General features: G+C 43.9%; 1 pseudogene; it reads left to right on the top strand.

Moving 5' to 3' along the window:
* Nucleotides 1–394: 394 nt before the first annotated feature.
* On the top strand, nucleotides 395–23,767 carry LOC119048903 (peroxiredoxin-2-like; annotated as a pseudogene).
* The last annotated feature ends 200 nt before the right edge of the window (nucleotides 23,768–23,967 follow it).

Here is a 23,967-nt window from a genome sequence, read left to right as displayed (position 1 = left end):
CCGCTATTAGGAGACGCTTGTCCGTTTCTAGTTTCAGTTCTTCTAAGCACACAGCACGCACCTCTGCCTCTATCGTCTCTCAGTTGCCCCTGGGGCGCTGCCAGCATCAGCCAGCCCGCCAGCCCACAGCAGGAGCAACATGGCGATGCCTCTTTTTCCGTAGGGCACCCCGCTCTCCCACATGCACGACTTGTAGGAGGCCATGGGGAGTTTCAGGGCCAACCCCCCAAAGCCGCTGTGGTCCCCGTTTATCGCCAACTTTTGCCACCTCACAGGACATAGAAGTTGCTGGCCAGCTTGGGATTCCTCCTGGCATCCCTGCACTTGGCATAACGTTGTCCACAGTTAACTCAACTTGGGGAGTTTTGGGGGTATCTGAAAACTGCTCACAACTATGCCAATTGTAGTGCAAGAGATTGAGCCTAAGGATCTTCACTGCCTGGTCCAGGTAAGTCAGAAAAACCACAGGAAGACTGGATAGAGCAGACACAGTCTTTATTACTCTTATTACAGCGAGCACCCGTGGTCGCAGATTGGTGAAGCAGGACCACACCTCTCCGAGTCCCAGACAAAGGGGATGCGAGTCTTGCAGGTGACTCTAAACTGCATTCCCGCAGTGTGTAAGTGCAGAGAGAAAAGGTCAAGAAGTAGTCACAGTACAAGAAGCCACTCCCAAAAGCAGGTAAGAAGGGAATTACAATCCATTTCCAAAGCAATAGATATTCCTTCTGTCCAGGGCCCTCCCACCAGCCTTCCATTCGGGGGTTGGAGGAGCCATGTCCAGCACTGTCCCACACATCATCATTGCATGCTTCTGTGAGCTGACTAGGCTCAGAGAAGAAGCTATTTTCTTGGTCTCTGTTGAAGTCTCTTATGCAGGTACAATCAGATAGTGGCCAGGGCTCCAATATCCGATGACTCACATGTCTGGCACTTTGGCAAGGATGGCTGGAAGGCAGGGCTTGGCTGCGTCTCCTTCTCCGTGTTATCTCAGGGCCTCTCACATTCCATCTCCACTCTCCCCGTGGCTTCTCTATGTGATCTTTCTAGAGCATAGTGAAGGGTGGCAGAAGCCACCCCCAAATATGCCACTCTGACATAAAGATTGTTTTGAGCTGAATGCAATTAAAATGAAGCGGGTAAAAGAAAGTTCTCTCGCCTGTTCCAGTTCACCTAAAAGCAGGACATGAAAGGTAGCCCCCGAGCCTCACACAAAGAAGCACAGAGGTTCATCACCGAGGACAACTTTAGACACTTAGCCCATAGACTGCACCAGAGGAATGCACATAACAAAACTTGCCAAAACCGGCCCTATTTACTATTAATTTCTCATATTTTTACCTTGTCATAGGAACTAGAAGTCCTTTTCCTTTGTCCTACCACTTTCTAAATATATAGTGATCCCTTGCTAAGATGCTATATAAACCTAAGTTCTAAACACCTCTTTGATTTACTCATCACTAAGTGCTCCCATGTTTATATAGGAAATACATGTTAATAAACTTGTTTGGTTTTTTTCTTGTTAATTGGTCTTTGTCAGTCAAAGTGCTGCCCACTAGGGTAAGAAGAATCTAGGAGGATAGAAGGGAAAAATTTTTTTCCTCCCTTATAATAGCTACACGGCAACACAGGGTTCTGAGAAACATAAGCTGCCAGTCTTCTCAAGACTTAAGTCCAGGGTTGGCCCAGTGTCTCTGCCACCAGGTTCTCTTCCTTAAAGAATCCCAGGGTCAGGCCAAATTCAAGATTGTGGGAAACAAACACCACTTGTTGATGTGGGGAGTGACAAAGAATCGGTGGCCATTAAAACCCTACCACACTCATGTTTAATATCAGAAATGCAATCTGCCCTGGCTGGTGCGGCTCAGTAGATTGAATGCCGGCCTGAGAACCAAAGGGTCATCAGTTCGACTTCCAGTCATGTGGGCCAGGTCCCAAGTAGAGGCAACCACACATTGATGTTTCTCTCCCTTTCTCCTTCCCTTCCCCTGTCTTAAAAAGAAAAATGCAATTCCCTTCAAATGGACTTGGAAAAACCCAGACTTGGGTGGTAGTAGAGAAGATACCTATCTGCATCGTAACTTATCAGCTCTCACTCCAAACTCATACTTCCAGATTTTTCCCGGCTGCTTTTGGTCATTTTATTAACAAAGCGCCATTTCTTTCTGTCTCACTTCTTCCCCCAGCCCACCCAGAGCTGCAGCTTCATTCTTCAAGGTAGTGCTATCAAAATGGGGACAATCGGGAGCGAACAAAGGAAAATCAGGTCTCTGACATCTGTGTTCCTACAGTGTCCAGCTTCCACTTCTAAAAGGAGTGCCTTGCGGGTAGCCATCCTTCTCCCTCAGACCAGCTCTCCTGACAAATTGCTGAGGCTTGTCCTATATCCCAGGTTTCTGTTTTCTTGCTTCCTGTCTTACACAAGCCCCACTATTTAGATATAACCAGCTGAGACAGGAAGTCATTTTACATTAGAAAAATCCCCTTGCCTCACAGAGAAGCACTTTGCCTTTACCGTGCGGAATCTTATCTCAACCTCCCCACTCCACAATGCTGGCTCTGGACCTCGTCTTTCACATACAAAAAAGCCTATTAACGGGTGCAACGGAAATACAGAAATTGATTTTGTGCTTGTTTGTATTAATTAATAACTTGTACTTTTATCTATCATGAATTTCTATACATGATGTATTGTGTATACATGATATACACCCACTCTGTGAGGGCCAAGTGCTAAGTGATGTATATAGTGATGAATGAAATAATCTGAATATGTTTGACACTTATAACCAGAAAAAAATGTGTAGAAGGGAAATAGTTAAAACCTTCCATTAATAGAAAATTTTGATTTGCCTTCTGTCTAATGAAAGTATATGCCCATTCTGAGGTGTGATAAAAATTGTTCTTGAAATTAGAAAAGACCGGCATTTGTGCTGCCTGTCACATATAGAACCCAAAAAGCAGAGACAGGGATCGAATTTTTATGGGCACTTTATTCAGATGGCCAGCGATCTGAGAAGATGGCAGGTTCACACCCTGACTCTAAGGGACCATCTTACATTTCCTTCCAAGCCAGCATTTTCATAAAAGAAAGCAAGGTGGGTGAGGAGTTTTGGAATTCAAGGAAAATCAGATTTGAAAGCTGCAGCATTTTTGCCCCAGGCGGTTAGCTGTCCTCCTGCAGGGTGGTAGGGGGAGGGGTAGTGTCTGTCTCTCCCTGGAACACAATGGCTGGGGTGTCTCCAACTGTGTCCTGGGAGGTCCACATCTCTCCCGGGAGTGGTGGGCTGTACCTGCAGTTCCTAAAACAACAGCTTTAACATGTGCATTACCTACTAAAATTTTCCAACTCTTTCATCCCCTATCATTCTTGGTTATCTATCCTGACTCCCTGGCTTTTGAGTCTGTCATAATAAATGGCCTGTTGTGTTTGTCTGCTGGTGCATATTCCTGCTCAGTGTCAGGCCAGTCTGATTTGCAGAGAGCTTAACGCTGCAAAAAGTTGCATGTGGGCACTCTTGCTATTTCCAAAAGCCATTCATTGTTAAGAGATATCCGCATCTCAACACAGAATTAAAGTGAGCAGGAGAAATATTAAAGTTGCTTTTGTAAAAATAAAAGCTCTGCCAGAGCTCTCTGCTTGCCTTTGGGAGGATTAGGATTGCAGCATGAGGAATGCGAAGAAAGGAAATCAATATCCAGCTTTGGACTTCCAGAGCTGTCTGAAACTAAATAATAGTCTTAAAAGCTGGTCTTTGTCAAGAGAGGAAATAATTTCTAAATTCTTTGAGCCATTATTAACATATCAAGAGCAGAGTCCAGAGGGCAAAATAAAAGTATTAGTCCAGGGAGAGAGAACTTAAGGTAAAAAAAGGTCCCTGCTACAAGGGGTATGGGAATTGTGAGGTGATGGTGTAGAAAGCCACCTCCTGGCCCAGAGGGATTATGGGAAGAAGGGTGACAGATGTTGTAGAACAGGTAGAGAAAGGTGGCTGTCTGCAGGCTGAAGTCCTGGAGGAGGGACATCATCAGATAAGTAGGAGGAGATAAAATAGCAAAGGGGCTTCTGTCCTTTCCTCATGCCAGGTGGGGGATGGGATATCTTGTTCCCCAGAACAAGGCTTTGCAGTGAGATAGACAAGGGTTTCACAGGACAGGAAGATGTGCAGACTCCTGACGTAGACCTCCAGATTCCTTAGGGTCTTGTAGATGTAAAGAATCTAGCTCTCAAAGGCCCTCAGGGGACCGATGAAAGCTGCTGGGGTTCAAGCTGTGGAACTTGCCGCAAGATGTCAGTTGGTGGGGCAAGGAAGAGACACCCTGTTGCTGTGAATTCAGGGTGGGATGGGGAGCAGCTATAGTTAGCAGGTAGATTTCTAGACTAAAATGTGTCAAAAATAAAAAAGAATTTTAAAAAATCCTGAAGCGATTCTGTACGACACTATAACAGTGGATGCATGTCGCTATACACTTATTAAACCCTTTGGAATACACAGTGCCAAAAATGGACTGTAATGTAAACTATGGACTTTGGGTGATAATGATGTGTCAGTGCAGGTTTGCTGACTGTAATAAATGCACCACTCTGGTGTAGGATGCTAGTAGTGGTGGGGGAGGCTGTGCCCATAATGTGAGTTGGGACTATGAGGGAAATCTTTGTACCTTTCATTCAGTTTTGCTGCAAATCTAAACTGCTCTAAAAAGTAAACTTTATTTTTCAAAAAGAAAAAACTAAACTAAAATAAAACATTTATGTCCCCATGAGAGCCTGATTTCTTCTTTCCCTCTCTGTCTTCAACATGGCACTGAGAATATTTTCTTGACAGAATATTTTCAGTCAAACGCACCATTAATTAGAAAAGTTATTGTGCTCTCCCCACCCCTCAAACTGGATGTAAGCCCCACTGCTACGGGGTGGGAGGCAAGCTTATGACCGTTGGGTCCGTTTTGGAAAATGAAGTTACATGGAACATTTGAGATTGAGTTTGCCTCGAGTGTGCAAGTTTATTCCTCATGCGTTCTTCAACGCATACAACAGGCTTCCTACAGGGATGAATTCTGCGGTTCCTTCAGGATGCAGAAACAGCCACAGTCTTTATAGAAAAAATATTTTCCCATGTTATTAGCAACCATTATTCCTTTAAAACTCTCTCTTTCTCTTATGCTTTATTTAGAAAAATCTAGGGCTGGGAAACCACAGATCAGATAGATTACTAAGCAACTTCTGGTACCCTACCCTCTGAGGCTCTTGACTTTCAGCAGCTCCAGCCTTTCAGCCTTGTTGGACGGGACCTGTCAGAAGCTCTGGCCTACACTGCAGGGAGAGCGGGCGGCTGTGTGGGAAGCCACATCTCAGCTGACCCAGTTCTGTGACCGTTTTACACTTCCATCTGTCTCAGCCTCAGGTAACTGTCCTGCTGAGTTACAAAATAGTAAATAAATAAAATTCATCTTAGTTTAACAGAGATAAAGTTGGAATTTTTCAAAAAGCGTTTTAGTAAAAAAAACTAAGATAATAAAAACTCCAAATTATTAAAAAAAGAACTTTTTTCAGACTACAGATTTATTATAGTAGATTTAAAAATGCTTTGTTTTTTGGGCATTCAGCCATGGCTCCCTTTTCTTTCTCTTCATTTTGCCAGGGACTCCTGTCCCAGGTTCAGAAATGTGTCTTGTGATTCTCTTCTTCCTTCACGCAGTGGTTCACAACAGGAGGATGGGAAAATTTTGCTGAACGGGGAATATTTGGCAGCATCTGGAAACGCTGGTTGTCACAACGTGGGGAGTGTGGTGCTGCTGGCATCCAGTAGGTGGAGGCGGGGGGGGGGGGGGGGTGCTGCTCAACATCTCACCGTGCGCAGGGCACCCCCCACCACAAAGAATGGCCCCGCCCCAAATGCCAGCTGTACCGACCGTGGTTGAGAAACGCTGCGTCAGGGAGAGGCATGGGAACAAACTCGTTTCAAGACTCATATCCAATCTGACGATTAATTGCTATGGTCGGAGGATGGTTCTTCATGGAAGAGAGAAACAACCATAATTCTATATTAATTAATTAATCGATCAATCCATTTGCCTATCAGATATGTTTTGTTATCTACTATTTGCATGGCACTGCTAAGCACAAACAAGACAGACTTCCTCTGTCCTTGCAGGGTTTAGGGAAAATTACCAAAAAAATGTCATTAATCATAAAATTGTACAAATGTATTATTTCATTGTAATTGTGATAATGCCACAAACAGAAACTATGTGTTGATATAAGAATATTTTCTCTAGGGAAAATAAGCTCTTCTAAAATCAATAGAATTTTGTTATATTTTCCAAAAATTACAAATTCAATGAAAAATCCTTGATGTTTTATTCCCTTGAACATTCATCATGATTGTTTTCCATGACATAATCTCCTTGGTCTTCCTTGGTTTTCTGAAGGAGCACTGTAACTCTTCTTGTTTTCCAGATGTCCATTAAATCTTTCCCAATGTCATAGCCTAGTGAAGTGTGTTTGCTGCCTAGCACAAGCCCTGCCTTCCTTGTGGCTACTGGAGAGATTTCAGGAAGGGATGGGGTTGCAGGTAAACCTTGGGTTATTCTAAGAGTTAAGACCAAAATAACAGCCTCCAATCTCCAGCTGATGTTCAGTTCCCTTTCTTGACTAAATATTCAGTAAGCAGCAAACCCCACATTTCACAATTTGAGTCTTTGTTCTTTTCCCAAGGATGTTGACTGAGGAAATCTTCCTTTGGGAAAAGGAATATATTTAAGCTGAGACCTAAAGAACAAAAGTCTCAGCAAAGTTGGAGAAGGCAGAGGCAAGCATTCCATGAATATGAAGGTCACTTAGCTGTAAGTTTGTATATCAAGATAATCCTTGGATGTGGAAGGAGTACTCGGTATGGTCCCTTGCTTCTTTGCTCTTAAGAGTGAAATTCTTTTCTTCAGAGAGATCAAAACCTTACTTTTATGTTTGATCCTGGACAAGTAGTCCTATTTTGGAAAAGGGAGCATCAGCAGAATTTGTTTTATAGTGACTCACTAAATGAGAATCCCCCACTAGCTATCCAGCCAATTTATCACAACACACAGATGCACGTAGAACAAAGCAGTGGGTATTCTCTACTGACAGTGCACAGGTGTGCAGCAAATATTTATACAGACCTGCCTGAGTGCCATGCCGAGCCGGACTTTCATTTCCCTTTTGAGGTCAAAGATTCCATGGAGAATCTAATGAGGGTTATGGAATTCTCTCCCGATAAAAGCACCAGTGCACATCCACCTAGCAGTCTGCATGCAGTCCCTGGGGTTTGAGTCCCTAAGCTAACTCGTCCCAGGTTAGCATGGCTGCTCTCAAGCTGCAACAATGAATACGGAGGAACACGCTGGTGCCGGGAGACATTGTGTCCTATCTTGGTGGTAATGCATTTGAGGTCCATGTGGCAGGATATTCATGTGGAAATGTCCCAGGCGCCATTTAAAATGCTTCCTGGTTTTGTATGATTTTGTAAGTATGTTTAGATTGAGAGGAAGTGGGTGGGTATGCATCAGTACAATGGGTCGCATCCCTAGAGTCCGGGCTCTCCTATGTCCATATTTAGATGTTTTTTTTCTCAGAAAAATGTTCATTGTAGAAAATTTTCTTGGGTTTCTGACTATTTACAATATGACCCACCCTTCATATTTTTTAGTTCTTGTTCATAATCTCTCCCCATTAGTTCTTGTTCATAATCCCCTGATTAAAGAAAAGGCCAGCCGTGTGAATTCTGGGGAGCCAGTGAATGAGGAGATGCTGAAATGCTGCATGTGATCAAAAGAAATATTTGAGAAATTGAAAGAAATCTTTGAGACACTAAGCCACCCTGCACCCCACCTCCTCACCCTGCTCAAGGGGCTAAATTGCCTTCTGAGAAAGCTGAGTCCGTGAGCTGCACTGGTTTTCTTTGTGGTTGAGTATGAAGTTTGGGGGCTATACTATGCTGAAAAGCTGTCCCTAAAGATATCCACATCCTAATCCCTGGAAACTGGTACCTTAGTATGACCAAAAAAGGATCTTTGCAAATGGAATGAAGTTAAGGATTTTGACATGGGAGGCCAGTAGTCCTGAATTATCAGGAAGGGCCTCAAAAGCCGTCAGGAGATCCTTCTAAGAAGGAAGCAGAGGGGGATTTGACAGAAGAGGGGACAGAGGTTGCAAAGGTGTGGCCACAAGTCAAGGAACACCAGCTGCCACCAGAGCTGAACGTGGCGAGGACCGGATTCTCTCCTAGAGCCTCCTAAGGGTGCACAGCCCTGCTGACACCTTGATTTCAGCCCAGGGCCATCTGTTTCAGACGTCTGGCCTCCAGAACTGCGGGAGAAGAAATTCCTGTTGTTTTAAATCACCAAGTTTGTGGTAATTTGTTACAGCAGCCATTGGAAACTAACTAGGGGCAAAGCTAAACAATAGAAGAAAATATGAACGGTCAAATCAAAGCCTATTTATCTTAGATCTTTGATGACGGTTTCAGGTTCCTTTCTATTATTAATCGCAAATATTTCTGAATCCATATAAAGCTTCTCTTCTCACTTTAATGTTTGTGCTATAAAGTTCTCTGTCCTATGCCAGCTGAGTAACTGATTCTGATTTACTAGCACAAATTATATTTTGTTTACTTGCCTCCTTCTCCTCAAGCTTATGTTTCCTGCCTCCAAGTAATCATTTATTGTTTCAGAAGAATCTGTCACTTTCTCTTCCTTTCTTCCTCCCCCCCATTGTGCTTGATCTTAAAATAAAAGTTATGTACAATAAGCAGCCTCTTCTTTCTGCTCTTATTTCCTTCACTCAGCAAGCTGTAAGGCTGAAAGGCCGCTTGTCCCCAGTGGTTGAGGCCACCCACACACTCGGAAGCAGTCGCCAGCAGCTGACGAGTCAACACAAATGACAATCTCAGATGCCTCCATCATTAGTTCTGGAAATTCACTATGGACATGGCTCCATCGTGCAAGAAGAAAAGGAAAACAAAATTTCATAACAATTTTTTTTAACTGAGAAGTGGGAAATAAATTGGGTCAGATGATTATTTTAACATAACCAGGGGTGACAGTGGGAACTCAGAACAAATCTGTATCAGAGAATTTGGAGGATCAAAACAAGCCACATGAAATCCTTTTTCACGGAAGACCTAATGCTTCAGGGAGAAATCATACAGAGAGGACTCTGTGAGGACTGACAAGAGATGGGGCGCCAGGAACTCAGGGGAGAGCATCGGACTGCGGGGAGTCAGCAAGGTGGCCCACCACCTGCTTTTGTTAAGGAAGTATTATTGGAACACCGCCATGTCCGCTCATTTACATATCGTTTACAGCTACTTTTGCACTGCAATGGCAGGGCTTTGTAGCTGTGACAGAGACTGTATGGCACATAAAGCCTAAAATACTTAGCATTTTGCCCTTTACAAAAAAAAAAAAAAAAAGCCCATGCCTGTTATAATGAAACTGTAGGAGCAGCAATGGGTTCAAAGAGTAAGCTCTAACAATGAGGAATACCAAGAATTACCAAGGATATTAGTTTGTTAGGGCTACTCTAACAAATGATTGCAAACCGGGTGGCTTGTACAACAGAAGTTTGTTCTCTCATGGGTTTGGAGGCCAGAAGTCTAAAATCAGGGTGTTCTGCATGAGAATTGATTCCATACCCCTCTCCCAGCTTCTGGAGGCTGCCAGCGATGCTCCGCATCCCTTGGCTTGTGGCTATGATTTCAGTCTCTGCCTCCATCTTCACACTGTGTTCTCCCCATGTCTCCTCCATTTCTGACTCTCCTGCGGAGAAGTCATTGGATTTAGGGGCCGCCCTAACTCCTCTCTCTGGCTTTTAGGGTGGCCCCTAAATCCAAGGTCTCCTCTGGAGGTTCCTAACAATTACATCTGCAAAGAGCCTTTTTCTGGATAAAGTCACATTCATAGGTACTGGGGGTTAAGAGTGAGCATTCCATTCAAGGGGACACAAGCTGAATCACTGCACCAACAAAACAAATATTAGCCACTCTGGAGAGAAAAGGCAGCAGTCTCATGGGCTTGGAGATTGCTATAAACATCACTCGCCCACTCTTTTTTAAAATCGTTTATTTTTTATTGTATTTGTACCCATTACCATTTATCCCCCTTACACCTTTTCCACCTCCACTCATCCCCTTCCTCCCTACCATCACCATCTTACCCATTCTTGCATGTGGCCTGAGTAGATAGTGATTATGTAAATATTTAATTAATTTTCACATATAATTTCTGCATTTTAAGAAATATATTCAATTCACAAACAACCCTGAACTTTAATCCTATAATTTTTAAAAATTTTTCTTTCCTTATTCAATTTTGTGCCACTTAACTTTATGGCCGACGTGTAGGAAATGTGGGGGATTGAAGCTACAGTGGTCCTAATGATACAGGGTGCAGCCAGGGGCCCCCCCCAAAAAAAAAAAGATTTGGAATGGTGCCCAGAATTCAAAGTGTATAGAAATATTGGAGAGACATATTAAGATGTCCTCACCGCCCCCCCCCCCCCCCCCGGGGGAAGGGATGAATAGAGCCTGGGCCATTGAGAGCTATTTTGCATAGCAACAGTTTTGGAGCTAACCTCTGGAGGAATGGTTATTTAACATATCTATAACCTTTAACTGGGTTCATAGATATGTTAAATAGCAGGGCCGGAGAGAAGGTTGTGGCGGGGACTCAAGAAGGGAGAAGGTTGTGGCAGGGACTCAAGACGGGAACTGAGAGGCTGCCCTCCTGAGTGAGTGGACTGGGACTCAGGAGGATGTAACTAAAGTCTGGACTCCTGAAGGAGAAGGGAGTAGCAGGGACTCAAGCTGGAACTAGGGGGACTCAGAAGGAACTAGCAGAGACTCAGAATGTAACTAGGGGCTGCGCTCCTGAGTGAGAGCGCCTAGGTGAAAGCTTGGAAAAGACTGGCTCCGAGACATGAAGGGTCCCCGCTTGGCCAGATGGAGAGAGAGCCACGCGGTTTCAGCAGAGTGAGGACCCCCTCTTGGTGAGGTGAAAGAGGGAGCCACGTGGTTTTGGCAGGGTGCAGACCCCCTCTTTCCCAGTTGAAAGGGAAAAACCACGCAGCTTTGCCAGAATGGAGATCCCTGCAGCCAGGTGAAGAAGAAAGCCACATGCTTTTGGTGGAGTGCGGACTCCTGCAGCTTTGGTAGAAGAGGCCCACGCGGCTTTGGGGTGCCCCCTTTGGCCACGGGGCCTGAAAAGCAGGAGAGACTTTGACTGGAACTGGGTACAAAGGACTCTTGCCAGTGGACCATGAGAGGGTACCACAGTACTTTGGATTAACTCGAGATCCTGCACAGTGACACAGCTGACGGTGCCAGCGGCCTGCAACACAGACGTGTGCTCTTTTCCTGATTTACGGTACCCGGAGTTGGGACAGTGGGAGAAGGAAGTGCTGTGTGGGTGTAGGTGTATACCCTAAAGGACTTTGATATTTTAGTGGTGGCATTAGGCCTGAATAGCATTAAATAAACATTTTGTTTCCTTTTCACAAATCTCTGGCATTAAGAGATGTGTTTCCAATTAGCGGCGGACAGAAGGGCCCAGTAGATTTTAGTATTTTGTTTTTGGGAGGGGCCCCTGTTGTATAGCAGTTTTGGGCATCCCTAGGTGGGCCAAATATTGTATTGCCCCTCCCTCGGACCTCCTCTTGTTCGGTAACACTAACAGCAGCAAAGTGAACAGAAGACAGACAGCACGAAGAGGAGGAGAAGCTCAGGGCCAGAAAAACTGGTTCCTGCACTGTTGACTCTTGACTACCAAGGGCAGCAGCATCGGCATCCTAGGGAGCTGTCATCAGCAGGAAATGAATTCAGTGGATCCTCTCAAGTCCACAAGAATCTCTTTTGTCAGAGAGGGTTGTTTTTTTTAACCTGCGACTTGAAAACTAGGAGGTGTTGCTGCACTCGGTGTGTCTCAGCTGGTCCTTTGCTTTATAAATCTCTTTCCCAGATTCCAGACTAACGTTTAGCAGATGAAACATGGGGGGAAAGGAACACTGCTCGTAGTTTTGTTGGGATTCTTCCTTTGTTCCTCCCTCAAAATATGTATCATTCTGACCAGAATTTACAGTTGGGGGTAGGAAGGGAGGGAGGGAAACACACAGTCAAGTTGACAGTCTTTGGAGGAGTGTCTGAGGAGAAGTGACAGTTTTCTCCTAGGGATCGCCCTTGATTGGCAGTAAAACCAAGCAGTAGGGATAGAATCAGGGAACTCGGGACTGTTCTCCCAGGAATAGGAGATGACCCTACTCAAGGGCGTGCTGCCAAAGGGGCCAGTGGGCCTGGGGGATGAGAGAGCAGCCTCAGGTGCCAACTAGGAATTCCCTGAGTCAATGTCTTCCTGCTCGAAATACCTAGAATCGGCTCTGTTTTTCTGTGAGAACCTTGTCTATTTCCTCCAGGATCTGGGACAGATCAAGGGTCCATGATCTCGTGTAAATTTTAAATGTTTTCTAAGGATTCTCACTGATGGCATGCTGGTTTCTTTATTTTTTCCTTTATAGCTAACAAAGCTTCCTGTGTTCCTTAAATGTGACTTGCATTTCCTAAGCTGCCCAAGCCGAAGTTAAAAAGAAGTTATAACAATGATTCTTAAAATATACTTATATGTAGCCCTTCTCCGAACGTACTGCGGGGGAGGTAAAAATTTTTCTCTGCCCTCTTATGGTTTCTGGCCAGGAATGATATAAGGCAGATTCGATAGGAGAAAACATCCACATTTTATTTACACGTACATAGGAGCCCTCACAAGAAGAAGGAAGACCCAAATAAGTAATTAGGTGTAAGTGTTTATATACTGGGTGTATATTATATGCATTGTACATACAGGGAAAAGTAACCGTATTAGAAATTAAAACTGAGAACTTTAAAAGATTTCTGTTTTAAATCACTTTAGCAGTGATAAACCCATGTTAACATACATAAGTAGAGTTATTTTTATGCAAAATAACTCCATTTTCAAAATTGTTAAAAGAAAAAATTTCCCAATAAATCATAAAATCAGAAATATGTGCTTTTAATGTATCAACCTCAGTGGCCTCCAGCCAATCCTGTTCTCTTTCACATAAAGATAACTAAAAGATAAGAGAGTGTGTTGATCAAATCTACTTGTGGCCTATCTCACTAATAAAGACCATCAGCATGTCATACTTCCTAAAGCTAGAAGGGTCTTCATCATGTTGCATTAATTTGCAAATAAATAATTAACTAACTAAATATGAGAGGAGAGGCTAAAGGAAGCTAAGAGTTATTTTTTAATCGTTTTATTGTTGTTCAATTACAGTTGTCTGCATTTTCCCCCACCCCCTCCAAACCCACCTCCCTCCCTTGTTTCCACCCTCCCCCTTGGTTTTGTCCATGTGTCCTTTATAGTAGTTCCTGAAAACCCTTCTCCCCACCTAAGAATTATTTTAACAAGGACCATTTGTGCAGATTTCTCTCAGCCTCAGTACCCTGGCTTAGGTGATACAATGTTTCCTTTTCTTCATGCAAGGAGGTCGACTTTCCCATGGAAATTTTCTCTCTGGCTTTTAGGGAAAAAAGCGAGGTCAGAGTGCCCTTCTGGTACCTGCTATTTTGCAAGTAACTTTAACTCAAGATAATTGATACGCCAAGCAGCACATATTGGAATGGCATGTCCTGAACTCCTTCAGTAGCCATCTATTCTGCTAGAACAAAAGTCTCCTTCAAACTTTTTAAGTAAAATTTCAGTACATTGTAATTCACAGGCTAATGCAGAGGCTTGGGGAGTCAGAGGCCTGGGTTTATATCCCAATTCCACTGCTTGCTAAGTAGCTAGCTACTTGTTGACTTCCCTGAGCCTCCTTTCCCAGCATATGTATATGGCAGGGATAAAAACAGACCTACTGTGCAGAAAGGAGTTTTAGCAAGCTTGACATAGCCATCATAAGAAAGGTCTGATTGTAAGGTGGCCCTTGGCTGGTGTCTGGGAACAAGTTTTTGGAGGTTTCCCACCATTCCCTAAAGATAAGTGAGGCTCACTAGTCCTAAACGGTCTATAAAACAATGTGGTTTATGCTGAACACCTGTTTTCCTTTTGAGAGTTTGGAATTTTGGTATATGTTTGGAAGGGAGTGCCAACAAGACCAGCCCCCTGTAAAAACCCTGGGCACTGAGTCTCTACTGCGCTTTCCTGGTATACACCATTTCTCACGTATCACAAGTTTTTGGAGGAGTTAAGTGCCTCCTACGTGATTTAGGACTCTTGGAAGTTTGTACCTGACTTCCTCCAGATTTTGCCCGGGCTCCTTTTCTCTTCGCTGATTTTGCTTCGTTATCTCTTTATCACAACAGATCTTAGCCTTGAATAGACAGTCCTGCGTGTCCTAGTGAGTGAATGAAACAGTGTTGAAGGGCTGAGGCAAGGTGGTTTTGAGGACCCACAGACTGGGTGGTTTATAAACATTGGAAATTTATTTCTCACAGCTCTGGAAGCTGGGAAGTCCAAGGTTAAAGCTCCAGCACTTCTGGTGAAGTCCCTCCTCCTAGTTCACAGCTGGCACCTTCTCACTAAGTCTTCACATGGTGGAAGGGGCGAGGGAGCTCCGTGGTCTCTGTATTGGACACAACTCCCATTCATGAGGGTTCCTTCATGATTTAGGCAGCTTCCAAAGGTTCCGTCTCCCGATATTATCGTCTTTGGGTTAGTGAACTCCCAGGAAAACTTCCTGGACTCCGGTTCCTCTTTTCCTTTCCCTGCTTATCTCCCTGTCCTTTGTCAGAAAGGTCCAGTCCCATCTGGCAGGAGGGACAGAAAGCCTTACTGATCAAATCAGAATTCTCTTTGGTACACGGGGAGAAGGGAATGACAGGAAACTTCCATATATTATTTTTGTCCTGACACTCATCTGAATCAGAGTTGTCGATTTCAAAGATGTCGCCTTGAGATGCTCCATCTTTCATCACCAATGTTCCAAACCTTTTGGGACATTCATTTCTGAAACTGACTTACAAACCACTCCAGAGACTATCCACTGTATCCCTTTATGATCAATTTCCCTAGAATATACCTCTCACCTGGCACCCATGTGACTTTCAGGATTTACCTCTTTAATTGTCACAACCCTCCATTGTTCTGGGCTAAGAGAGAACTGTCCATTTTACTGGCTCTCAGAGCCATTCATTCTGTGGGGTACTGGTGACAATCAACAATGCCTAGGGGTCCCTGGCCACGGGCATAGGCAGGTACAGGAGAAGAATGGAAGAGGAAAGGAGAAAAGAAGAATATATATAGAAGAGCAAAACAGTGAGAGTAAAAAAGAGAAGGCAAAATTAGAAGAGAGGGAGGAATAAAAAATTATGTACTGTTGAAAGCAGACAAACAGTTCTGACTCAGATTCTCTAATCTCTGAATGTAGTTAAATCTGTCACTCTGGTTCATAGAAGGTCCCCAGACACCTGCTGAAAGGCTGGGGGTGGGATGGGAGGAGGAGGTGGGAGGGTGTAAAGAGGGACTCCCCAGAGGCACAATTTTGGGGTTTTATTACCCGTTAAGAAGTTACTCTGTTGATGATTAAACTTTGATAAAAGAAAGTTGGGTTTTGAGGCAAGCTACTCAATCTATCGATGAGGAAATCAGCATGCCCTTTCTTTTCAAAGCCACTACCTGGTGTGTGACAGTTCACTATAATAGAATTAATTGTCATGTCATAAATGGTAGATTGAGGGACAAATGAGTGAACTAAGTGGGTGGGCAGGCCTATTATAATTGAAACTACAGTTTGATTAATAGAAGGAAAGGCTGAGGAACAAAAATAAAGGGAAAGGACTACTCGTTTTTAAAGAAGGGAAGAAAATTTGATGTGGATAACTTTTTTAAAAGGTTGTCAACAATGTATGTACTGATATAGAAAGAAAAAATACCCATGTTCGTTTTCTATTCATCCGCACTTCTAAATTTCTCTGATATAGGCAAAAATCCCTCCTACACATGGCTGCCGTGTGTGTGTGCATGTGTGCATAAAACAATTTATTTAAATTACCTGAGTTAAGTAGCTAATACTTTTTCACACTGTACATTTGCCTCCAGAGTGTAAAATAAGTTAGATGACTAATGATGGACCCAGAAATTACTACTGAATAATTTTTACCTTTAGCTCTTACACAAATTTTTTAATTATATTTTTTCCATGATTACTTAACCCCCTTATATCCCCTTTCTCCAGTAATCCCCACACTGCTGTCCATGACCATGAGTCCTTTTTCCTTTTTGCTCAATCCCTCCACCCCCTAACTCCCCTCCATCAATAGCTCTCATCCTGCTCTCCATCTAAGAGTCTGTCCTCATTTTGCTTGTTAGTTCAGTTTGTTTATTAGATTCCACATATGAGTGAAATCACATGGTATTTGTCTTTCTCTGACTGGTTTATTTCACTTAGCACAATGTTCTCCAGGTCCATCCCTGCTGTCGCAAAGGCTAAAAATTACTTCTTTTTTTAGAGATGAGTAGTATTCCATTGAGTAAATGTCCCATAGTTGTTTTATCCACTCATCTTCTGATGGGCACTTGGGCTGCTTTCATATCTTGGTGATTGCAAATAATGCTGCAGTGAACACAGGTGTGCTTATGCTCTTTCGAATTAGTGTTTTGGGTTCCTTTGGATGCATTATCAGAAGTGGGATCCCTGTGTCAAAAGCCAGATCTATTTTTATTTTTTGGAGGCATCTCCATACTGCTTTCCACAGCGGTTGCACCAGTCTGCATCCCACCAACAATGCACTAGGGTTAGCTTTTCCCCACATCCTCGCCAGCGCTTGTTTGTTGGTTTATTAATGACGGCCATTCTAACAGGTGTGAGGTAACATCTCATTCTAACAGGTGTGAGGTAACATCTCATTGTGGTTTTAATTTACAAAAACATCCTGTAAAACTGTATAAAATTCTGTTGAAATTTTTTCATCTTTTCTTTCCATAATGGAAACCCAGAAACAAGCTGCCTGAGGAATTGATCTGAATTCCTCAGAATGAGGAATGCGTTTTGGCGTTATGAACCTTATTGTTTGATTTTTCAAAGACAGTCTTTGCTGTTGAATCAGGAATATTGTAGTCCCTAAGAAAAATTAAGAGATTACTTATTACTTATTAGCAGGTGTGTCTTATTAATATACTCAATGTTTTATTATAAGAAATTTATTTTTAAGACTAATCAGGGTAACTTGGCAAAAAGAGGTTTTGTAGAAAAGTGGTAATCTAATGATAATTTTTAAAAATTGTTCTCAAGTAGATAACATATACTAGTTTTTATTAATTGGATATCTTAGAATTACGAAAAATGCAAAAGGCTGTTGCATATATTAAAATGTTTGATATTGGTAGAATTTCCACTAAAACCAGTAATGAGAAAATAAAATTTGATACATTTATCATCTTGAGTCCTTGGCACTTAGTTTTGTTGGGATAATCTAACATAGTTCAAGATCTTGACTGCAGATTCAAAGTATCTGAGGAATTTCAAAAATATCCCAATGCCCAGGCAGCAGCCCAGCCCAGTAAATTGGAATCTCTCCAAGGTGGAACACAGTATTTTCTAAAGCATCTCAGGTGAACCGATGTGGCATTAAAATTGTGATCCACTCTATTTAAGCCATCCCCGATTGAGCCTCATTTTAATCATCGCCTCTGTCAGGATCACTCTTCCTCTGAAACGAAAGAGGAAGACATTGCAAATTGTATTGTTGCAAGTTAGGTCTGTGTGTCATTATATTTCCACCTTTAGTACCTGATAGGGTGCAATAGTTCAATGACTTAATGCACATATTTCCAACCAAAGCCACAGAAGAAAGTTGCCACACGTAAAGATGGCAGATTCCTTCAGGGCACATGGAAGGATGCTGTTACTCATTTAGTTACATTACACAGCTCTGAGTCCCCTGGCACCTGGCCAGTCAAAAGTTTCAGAACTTGATGTTTCAAGATCCTTATCCAACAGACATTTTTGTCCTTGGAGCCGGGACTGAAGGTGCCGCTACTGAATCAGCGCAGGGCTTCTCTTCGGGAAGTGGTGGGCAGCACTGCCGCCCCCCACTTATGGGACCATATGTGACATGACAGGACACAGGGAATGTGGGCCACACATTCCTTCTATCTCCCACCATCACTTTAAGTTCAACTTAGTGGAGATACATTTCTCTTACGCGTGGATAAAATCTGATATCACTCTCGGGTGTTAGTCACTTTTAGTTGTAAAAACAGTCTCCTTTTGGAAACTGAGTACATTTGTTCTCACATAGTAATCAAAAATCCAAACTCAAAGTCGAGGTGGAGTCACTGCCCTCCTCCAGCTCTGGGCTGCTTCATGAGCCTGCAGTGGGGAGGGAGTCTGGGGTCCTTCCATTCTCCCCTTTCCCCCAGCTCCCCTGAGCGACCTGTGATCTCTCTCTCACTGGGCCTGAAGTAGGGAGAGAGAGAAAAAAGAAGGGAAAACCATGTTTGTCACTTGGTTGAACTGGGCAATGGTTAAAGCTGGAATCCTTGGATGGGGTCAGCAGGTAGTTGCAGGTAATTTTTTTTCTCTTAGGGGAAAATGTGGGTTCATCAGAGGTTTCTTGCTCAGTTCCTTGCTCTTGCAACTCCCTTGACCTGGGAGAACTGATCTTCACTCCAAGATCCACCATTAAAAGAGCTCGCCTGAGGTTGGCGTGCCACCCCAGGACACTGCAGTATTCCTATAGACTGTGAAGACCCCACACTGCTCTTCTCCTGGGCCCACAGTGGTCCATTCTGTACTCATGCATTCCTCAATCTGGGGTCAGGCCATCTCTATGCAGCAGCACCTTTCAGGCTTCACATGGAGGCAGTTGCCTTTAGGTTTCCAAGGTGAGAGTCAGATACCATTCATAAGCCACTTAAGCATCCTCGGGCCTGAGTGAGGAACCTGTCTTCTTTGTCCATTGATTGCAGGGGGCACTGCAATGCTCTCCAAGGGTTTGCCTTGAAGCCCCATTTCAAGATCCACCTCCACTGTCTAGGAGGTACACCTCTAGTGTCTTAGGTCAGTCTCCCTAGAGGCAAAGCCTAAAATGGAGATTCTTGTTCAAGTAATTTATTGAGGATATATTCCCATTAGAAGAAGAGTGAGGAAAACAGCATAAAGCTGGGGGAGAGGGTGAAGCTAAGCAAGAACGAGACTCTGGCTAGAGATTAGCTTCAATCTTATCCCAGGGGGAAAACCCTGTGGCTCAAAGTGCATCACAAAGATAGTCCCATCTTGAAGCAAGGAGTTCAGTTTATAACCTGCTAGCTGCACAAAGGTTTCTGGGGTGCTCAGGGTGGGCGTGTGTAGCCCATAGGTACTATCTGGGGGAAGCAATTCTACAAAGAAAGGGGCAACTGGGTGTTATGGGTGGGAAGGGGGTGGGCCAGTTGGTCAAGGGGATGTGAAAGGGCATTAGCCATATCTGCTACACCCACCCTATACCCTCTGTCTAAAGATATTTTTTCCCCAACCTTGTCTCGATCTCTTGATGCAAGGATGTGGAACAGATTCTTGGAGACATTTCCTTTTAAATGACTAATTGGAAGGGAAGCGTGTGTCTCACTTATACCTGACATCTATCACCTGGCTTCCACAATTGAAGAAAAGGCAGAAAGAGTTTTCATTCGATCATTCTTTTACTCCAAGGAGTGTTCAGGTGTTTGTTTAACAACAGAGACCACAAAGCTCAGTACCTTCATTCTACAGTACAGAGCCCCCCAAAAATGAATGAACTCAGAACCATGTCTAGTTGCTTCCCTAGTAGTTACAATGGATTTGTATTCTTTATATCCTTTCTCTCCATAAACCCCACTTGAGGCTGGTGAGAGAATGGTGCGTTCTCTGTCTACAAAATCAAACATAGCCAACTGGAACAACCCATGAATTTTTCACAAAAAAGCAAGTAAATTGACTAACAAGCCATAGAGAATGACTTTTAGAGTATCCATGACTGCTCTAAAGTTAGAACAACTTTTTGCCTATCTTACTCAGATGTTCAGGAGATGCAAGGAGAGTAGACAGGAGAGATCATGATCCAGTGTGGTGGTATAGAACCAGTATCCCAAAGAAACCCTGAGTAGGGGGAGGGAAGTGAGAGAAACTCACTTTAGAATAGCCACAGAGAGGCTGGAGCTAATCAAGGGTGAGGAGTATGATGGAATCAGCTGGTTTCCCAAGCCCACTTCCTTCTTTTTCTCCCCTGTTATACAACTTCCTGATTCTTACTAAAAACATAGGAAATCGTTCATGACCCATTCCTGTCCAGGGTTCTCTCTTCAATGAATCACAAGAATGTTGGAGCTGGAAAGGGTGCTAGGTTTTCTCTAAAAAAGTTTCTTCCTTTCACAGATGAGAAACTGAGGCACAGAGAGGTTATTATGAAGCCCTTGCAGGCTAGCAATTCACAGGCCCAACCTGGCCTGCAGTCTTAGTTAGAATATGAATAAGTTGTAAGGATTGGAAACCAGATTTTCACACACACACACACACACACACACACACACACACACACACACACACACATACACACACCCCTTCTTTTGGAGAACTGGAGACCACCAGGTCAACGAGATGTGGAAGTTCTGTAAATTAGGAAGAGTATCATGACACAGTTTTGTTGCACACCTCAGTTTGCTTGTAAAATTTTGACAAGAATTAACAAGGCCTCAGACACAGAGCTGGCAGTCAGGAGTAAGATCCTAAGGTAGAACTAAATCTTGATTCTTGAAAGAAGACCTGTAGTGTCAGGAGAGATCTAAGGTTAGAAGAATAGTCCTAGGACTCAGTTACGTTGCACGAGCTGGGGCCTGACGTCAGAGCAGACCTGGGAGGTGGCTGACTTGTTGCAGAGCCGCATGGGCTCTGTAAGTCCCTACTTGCTGAGCTCCTAGAGCTTGGGATGGGGCTCAAGCAGTCAGTTTGCTGAGAGCTTAGTGTGGAGAGAGGAGTGTCTCAGGGTCAGGCAACCAAGCCAGGGATACATTCCCAGCCAGCCCTCTGTGCCAGGCATCCCACTCACTGTATCTCATTCACCTACACACTCAAATCTTCACATCATTAGAAATTTGACTCTGCCCCAAATCATCACTGTGTCTCTTTTCATATTTATAAATACCAAAAATGGAACAAAACAAAGGGAGAATTCTGAGAGCTCTTCAGCTTGCAGCAGGTAGAAAAGTGCTGTCGAGTACCATGGGGACAATAATGGTCTTGTCAGCTGTTACTTTTCGTGGGCATTGGGTTTGATGAAACAGTTGTAAAAGGGGGTAAAATAAGTGACAGCTACGAAGACAGATGGTGGGGGACTTGTCTGTGTACCTACAGCTACAGAGTTTCACTGAAATATCTTTAAAGGTGACTGTCTTTAAATTTTGCCTCATTAGGAGCTGGCTCTAGTTTCTAGGACTTGTTTTTGTTGTTGTTCTTGTTATTTTTGTTGTTGTTGTTAAATTGCAGAAAAGATAAATCATTTGAATTGGGCACAAAATAACAAAAAGTTCAGCTAGGCAGAATGCATAATAATTACCAATATTTTCTGAGTCTTTGCTAAGGGCCAGGTGTCATGCTAGCTGCTTTATGCTTCGGTTGATTCTCACAACACTATTATTATCTCTATTTGCGTGTGAGGAAACTGAGGCTTAGAAAAATGAAGTAAGTTCCCCACATCCACACCACAGGTGAGAAGCGGAGCCTGATTTAAAGCAGCCTGGCCAGTCCCTAGAGGCAAAGAGTGTGACGTCCTCTCCAGTGGTGCAAGCCCTGACAAGGCCACTTCCTGCGTGGCTGCCCCAGTGTCCAATGCCAAAGAATTTCAGTCTACCAGAGTAGTTGATGCGTTGCACAGTGGTCTCAGTTAATGACTTCCCTGTGCACATGCCCTTCCCGGCGAGACTCGTAATTATAACCATGAGGGCAGCAAGGCATAAAAATGTCTAGTATTTAGTCAGTGCTTACTATGTACTAAGTACTGTTGTAAGCCCTTTATGTGGATCCTGGCATTTATTTGGATATTCAGTTATTTGTTTGCTAATAAATTGGTTGTATGGAATTAATAGTAGTTTTCCATGTAATATAGATAGATATAGATATAGATATAGATATATAAAAATGTATACAGGGTGGGGCAAAAGTAGGTTTACAGCTGTTCATATGGGAAATAATACAGTAATTAATACATAATAGTACAAAAATAAACTATTTTGTGTACTCACAACCATAAAGCTACTTTTGCCTCACCTTGTATCATACAAATACATATAAAAGACTAAAGTACCAGTAAAGCACTCTTAACCCATATCATCGTGACACCAATGTGCTAGTTTGAGTGGAGGTCCTGTGAGCAGAGTCATTTGATAAAGCAAGAATAAGAGGACAGCGATGACTTTTACTCTGGGCAATTCTGAACTAGGTGACAGTCTGGCTGTCTTTCTCTGTGTCCCCTGTTCTCTAATCCCCACCCCCACCTGTTGTCTTCATTTGGCCGGCTCAGGCCCTCCAGGGCAGTAAGTAACTTCACAGGATTTATCAAACTCCTTCCCCGTGCCATAGGATTCAAACCTCGACATCAAACAAAGGCTACTTTGCTCACTGTAGAAAATTTCTGGTAGCTATTTGGAGAAATATAGTAATCTCTACTCAGGAATTTGTGGAGAGAAAGAGAATGGTCCCAGCAGTTGCAAGGGAGGGGCACGGTACTCTGAGCTAGGCAGCTGTCCATCCCAGAGCCGCTTCTTCGGCCCCTCCCTCAGCCTCTCCTCTAACCACAGCTTCTGAATGCAAGATACCCTAAAGGTGCCACCCTTTATTTAGCTACAGTCTCTATGGTAGTATCAGTGGAAGCTTTGGAGGTAGGAAGTCGTGATTGTTCTCATATTTATGTCAGTTCATCTGATATGCAGTAAAAACATGGAAAGCTTTAAACATTGGTCGACTTCCACCCAGCAATTATTTCACTTATAATTATTATTTCAGCAATTATTTCAAACTTCCACCCAAGTTTGTCTTTAAACAGTAAGTGATTGAGTACGTAAGAACACTTGTCCAAAAAGGCTCCGCTGTCCTGCGAGCACTTGTGTCTGAGAACACGAGTCAGCTAGTGTGCTGCTCTGTGCGTCCCACCCTTCCCCACGCAGCTTTTAGGCCTCTGGAAACGCCCCTATAGGAAAGCCCGACTTCCAGGCCACTGCGGTGGCAGATGACGCTTTCCAGGAGGTGGAGCTTTCAGACTACAGAGGGAAGTAGAGATCCTCTTCTACCCTTTGGATTTCACTTTTGTGTGCCCCACGGAGACCATCCTCGCTTTCAGCGAGCATGCCGAGGACTTTGGCAAGCTGGGCTGAGAGGTGCTGGGGGTCTCTGTAGACTCGCAGTTCACCCACCTGGCTTGGATTAACAACCCCCCTCCCCCGGAAGGAGGAGGCTTGGGCCCTCTGAATATCCCTCTGCTGGCTGACACAGCTAGAAGCTTGTCCCATGATTATAGTGTGCTGAAGAAAGATGAGGGGATTGCCTACAGGGGCCTCTTTATCATCAATAGCAAGGGTGTCCTTCGCCGGATCACCGTCAATGATTTGCCTGTGGGGTGCTTGGTGGATGAGGCTCTCCGGCTGGTCCAGGCCTTTCAGTAAACAGATGAGCATGGGGGATGTCTGTCCCACTGGCTGGAAGCCACGCAGTGACACGATCAAGCCCAACGTGGATGACAGCAAGGAATACTTCTCCAAACACAACTAGGCTGACAAATAGGCTCCAAGCTTGGGCCCTTGGCCCCTACCTGGGGGCCCCGTGCTGGCCCAGGAAAAGCCAGATCTGTCCCTTCGTATTCCACAGCCTGTGATTCTGAAGGGCTAGTCCTAGGCCTTTCCACATTCCCAGCTGAGTGGTGAATAGTGGCCCATCGCTGGAACCGCCCAACCAGGCACAGGCCTGGAGGT

Source organism: Artibeus jamaicensis, unplaced genomic scaffold, assembly GCF_021234435.1.
Source record: "Artibeus jamaicensis isolate MK-2021 breed Jamaican fruit bat unplaced genomic scaffold, CSHL_Jam_final contig_233, whole genome shotgun sequence".
Taxonomy (NCBI): Eukaryota; Metazoa; Chordata; class Mammalia; order Chiroptera; family Phyllostomidae; genus Artibeus; species Artibeus jamaicensis.
Note: the sequence above shows the minus strand (reverse complement) of the source record. Positions and strands in the feature narration are given on the sequence as shown.